This window comes from Notothenia coriiceps, unplaced genomic scaffold, assembly GCF_000735185.1.
Source record: "Notothenia coriiceps isolate Sejong01 unplaced genomic scaffold, NC01 NC01_scaffold00020756, whole genome shotgun sequence".
In the NCBI taxonomy this organism is placed as follows: Eukaryota; Metazoa; Chordata; class Actinopteri; order Perciformes; family Nototheniidae; genus Notothenia; species Notothenia coriiceps.
Window position 1 is genome coordinate 171,313 of NW_011353457.1, and position 4,652 is coordinate 175,964.

Below are 4,652 nucleotides of genomic sequence, written 5' to 3' on the forward strand. Positions count from 1 at the left end.
AAATGCCAAAATAAAGGATGTGGAGAAAAATGCGTCGAGGAAACAATTTATTCTCTTTCCAACAGAATTTGTGAAAGTGCTGGAGCTACAGCCGTGATGGATCTGCTCCGAGCTGCATGGGCGACGGCAGCAGGCAGCTCAGGGGCGGCGAGTCATTGCTCAAGTCTCAGCTCAGGGTCCTGCTCTCTGCTGGCAGCCCTGCCCTCTGCCCAACTACGAGAGATTGCTGCATTTGAAATATTAAGCAGGACCAGCGGCAAAGAGCAGAGTCAGGGTTTCCTGTACATGTCAAATACTCTGAAAGTTATGGACCTGTGCCATGTTTCTGACATCCGCTGCCACGCTGAGTAGAACCCCCCATTGTGGCTCTAAGTCCTTTAGAGCACAATGTTTGACAGAAGTGCGTACCTGTGAGAGCAAATTAGTAACTTAATAACCGTGTTGAACTGTACAGTACTAGAGAGTTTCACGTTTCAAGGCTTTTATTGTAATGTGTGCATAGCTACGGTATTGTTATGACAATGAAAATCTTAGGTCACAGGCTTCTCCAACAGTGCAACACAATACAACAGATAAAATAGAACAATAAANTACAATAGCCGTATTCCCATGGTCAAGCCACTTCTGAACTCAAGACAACGGAAGAGGCGTCTGACTTGGGCTAAGGAAAAGAAGCACTGGACAGTTGCACAGTGGTCCAAAGTCCTCTTTTCAGACGAAAGCAAGTTTTGTATTTCATTTGGAAGTCAAGGCGCCAGAGTCTGGAGAAAGGCTGGAGAGGAGCAAAATCCAAGTTGCTTGAAATCCAGTTTGAAGTTCCCACAGTCAGCGATGGTTTGGGGAGCAAGCCAAGTTGCTTGAAATCCAGTTTGAAGTTCCCACAGTCAGCGATGGTTTGGGGAGCCATGTCAGCTGCGGTGTTGGTCCACTGTGTTTCATCAAGCCCAGAGTAAATGCAGCGTGTACAAGAGATTTTAGAGCACTACATGCTTCCGTCGCTGAAAAGCTCTATGGAGATGAGGAATTCATTTTCCAGCATGATCTGGCACCTGCCCACAGTGCCAAAACCACCAGTAACTGGTGTACTGACCATGGCATTACTGTCCTCGATTGGCCTGCAAATTCCCCTGACCTGAACCCCATAGAGAATATGTGGGGTATTGTGAAGAAGAACCTGAAAGACACCAGACCCAACAATGCTAATGAGCTAAAGGCCGCTATTGAAGCATCCTGGGCATCCATAACACCTCAGCAATGCCACAGGCTGATTGCCTCCATGCCACGCCGCATTGATGCAGTAATCCGTGCAAAAGGATTCCCAACCAAGTACTGAGTGCATTAATGGACATTTTCAAATGTTTGATTGTGTTTTGCTGTTATAAATCTTTTTTTTTTACTTGGTCTGAGGAACTATTCTAATTTTTTGAGATAGGATTTTTGAGTTTTCTTAAGCTGTATGCCATAATCAGCAATATTAAAATAATAAAAGGCTTGCAATATTTCAGTTGATTTGTAATGAATCCAGAATGTATGACATTTTTGTTTTTTTAATTGCATTACAGAAAATAAAGAACTTTATCACAATATTCTAATTTTCTGAGACAGTCCTGTATATGTAATGTATGCTTCTGCATTAGAGCCAGACAATGACATTGCTAAAGACAGCATCATCTGTAGGCCAATGAAATTAAATNGTTGATTAGTCTTGTGTGTATTTAAGTTCTGTTTTTGCTGTCTGTCTTTGTTGGTTCCTCGTTTGTCTGAGACTGTGTTCTCAGGGTAGTGTTCTGTTTGTTGTCACCCTTGAAATAAAGGTATTTTTCTCTGTTCAATCTGCATTTGGGTCCTGCCTGTTTCACTAACCCTAACACATATATGTAATGTATGCTTCTGCATTAGAGCCAGACAATGACATTGCTAAAGACAGCATCATCTGTAGGCCAATGAAATTAAATGGGATTGTAGAGGATTATGCGGAAAATAAAGGAGGGAGTAAAATGCATTATGTGCAGATTACAGTAAACCCCATAATCAGTTTGTCCTAAATGGGCTTTGTTCTTCTGGAGCCACAATCCATCTGTTCCTCTGGGACATTGTTTCTGTGATGCCATCTCCAGCTGTTAGTGTTTAGGAAAATCTCACACTATGTAATTTAATTTCACCAGCACAAAAATCTTATGCTGTGTTCATCCACAGGTATCCTTGTGCGACAAAAAGCCATTTAGCTTGAGGTTTACTATTCAGACCTGGGAAAAAAACATGCCTTGATTTGTACTGTAGGCTTAACCTCTCAGAAGACACTTCACATTCCTGCGGCAGGCTGCAACTGTTACCAGGAGGGAGTGAACGTGTGCGCCAGATGATATATGTGCCATCAATCAGAAGTTTTAAGATAAGATCAGACCACGTGTCATGATATCGATGTTATAAGTCATCAACTGTACATAGAATTTGGAAAATATGTTTCCCTCACGACGTATTTTTATGTTGAATTGATGTTTGAGTGTGGTTTTTCAAAAGTCTGCAGTTTGAAATTGTATTGAAATGTAGGGAGAAAGTATATGACTTCTAACTATTAGCTAATTAAATGCATGAATATGTTTTAGTTGGAATAAACTAATGTAAAACTTAAGAGACATAATGAGCTCTTCACTGTTAAAAGCCTCTTAAAAAGTATTGCATTAATCAGCTATTGATTATTTCTGATTCCTCCACAGACAGTCCCTCTTATCTTTACTAATGTGATTCATTTATTCACAAATTGCAAATCTGAATGTAAATGAGCCCTAGCCATGGATGCACATTTAACATGCAGCAACCTTTATGCTCGCCTTACTAATCAACTTCATTTCTCCCTGAGCCATATTTAGCTGTTCTCATTCTCTCCCAGATCAGCCCCCTCAGTTCTTCTTGCTTCACTCAAAAGATTGCTGTGGGCAAAGTGAATTGCCACTATAGCAGCCCATGTGGATTGCAGTGTTGACAAGAGAATAAAATACATTTTAACGGAGACTTTATTCAGTACCTATATTAAGCTGAATCTGTCCTCTAGAAAGTAAGAGCAAGCGCAGAATCGTAGTAAGTCTGGATATCTGGAGCAAATTCCACGGTGAAATGTCCTTGATAGTCGTGGGAAAGAGAAGGCCAGCAGTGTAACATATCCATTGTCCTATTTATCCTGGCTCACATCATCTTTAATCATATAAACAGAGAACATTTCCCTTCTGGCTCCAGCCTGATATAGCTCATAAAAAAGCGCTTTAAGTTACTCACCGCCGGTATTTATTACTTGATTAGATGAATAAGCCGCGTTTACTCCGTGTTCAGATCCTGTGGATGAAGATTATCCAGTAAACCATTGTCAGACAGATAAAGTACATGGTTTCACCTCCATCCTGGTATAGCTCCTCGCTGACAGGTTGGATCGCATCATCTCACTCTGGTTATTAATAACACACTGAGAATGTGGTCGCAAAAAAGGTGTTAAATTGAGAAGTCTTTCTCATAAACTTTTATAGAGCTGGCATGTGCTACTCCCTATGCCAACATTTCTATTATCTGCTGATATGGCAATGCTCTTAACAGGGACTATCATTTGAACTCCCAAAATATGAATGAAAGCTCCGTCAGAGCTGCTCGGGTCAGTATTACAAATAATAACATTGTACAATAAATGCCCTTCAGCCACACTACATCTACGGCATACAACGATAACAGCCACCCGTCTTATTATAGCATTGTTATGTATATTTAATACATTTGCAATTCCTACCAAACTTTAATGCGATTAAAGAGAAGGAGTTTGTCTCTGAGATATCCAATCTGCCTCATATTAATAAAACAAAGTGCCATTTATTACTAAGTGTTGTGATAGCGGCTGCTAGATCTTCACACTTACACACCAGACGTGTAATATTTAACTTGGGTAAAAATTGCAAACAGTTGTGTTTCCTAGTTTCGTCTTGTAACTAATACAATGTTTGCATACACATTATGCCACCTGTCTGCTCAGTGGTACCCATTCACACTTTACATGTTGATTTGTTGCGGCCATTATTACTTAGAAAGTGCTGGTTTATTGCCCAGTTTTGAGAGGCAGGTGTATTTTAGCTCTGTAACGACATGGTGCCACATACAGTATATGATGCTAAGTACTCTTGAACCATGCACTGATCCAATACATCGGCTCCCTGGGACATTTTAAAGTTGCTACTCCTATTACTCTTGCCTCTGCTTTTAATTGAACTATTCACTTTTTAAACTGCACTGTAACTTTTATCCATGTATTTTTTCTTTTAATGTTTCTTTTATTATCTTTTCTTTTTAATGACTGATTTTAAATGCCATTTTCTAAATGTCTTTCATTTTTTGTAAAGCACTTTGAATTGCCTTGTGTTGAAAGGTGCTATATAAATAAACTTGCCTTGCCTTGCCTTGCCTTGCCTTGCCTTGCCTTGCCTTGCCTTGTAAATGTAAAATAGGGCATTTCAACATTGTTTAAAATGAAGATGGACAATACAAAGTCAGTTTGTATACTGCATGGATACTACTGGTTAATTTGAATAATGAAAGTGATAATATGCAGGAATGAGCGTGATCTCCCACGGCACTGTATGCAGACAACAGCTCTCTGTAGAAAAACACCATTAGCA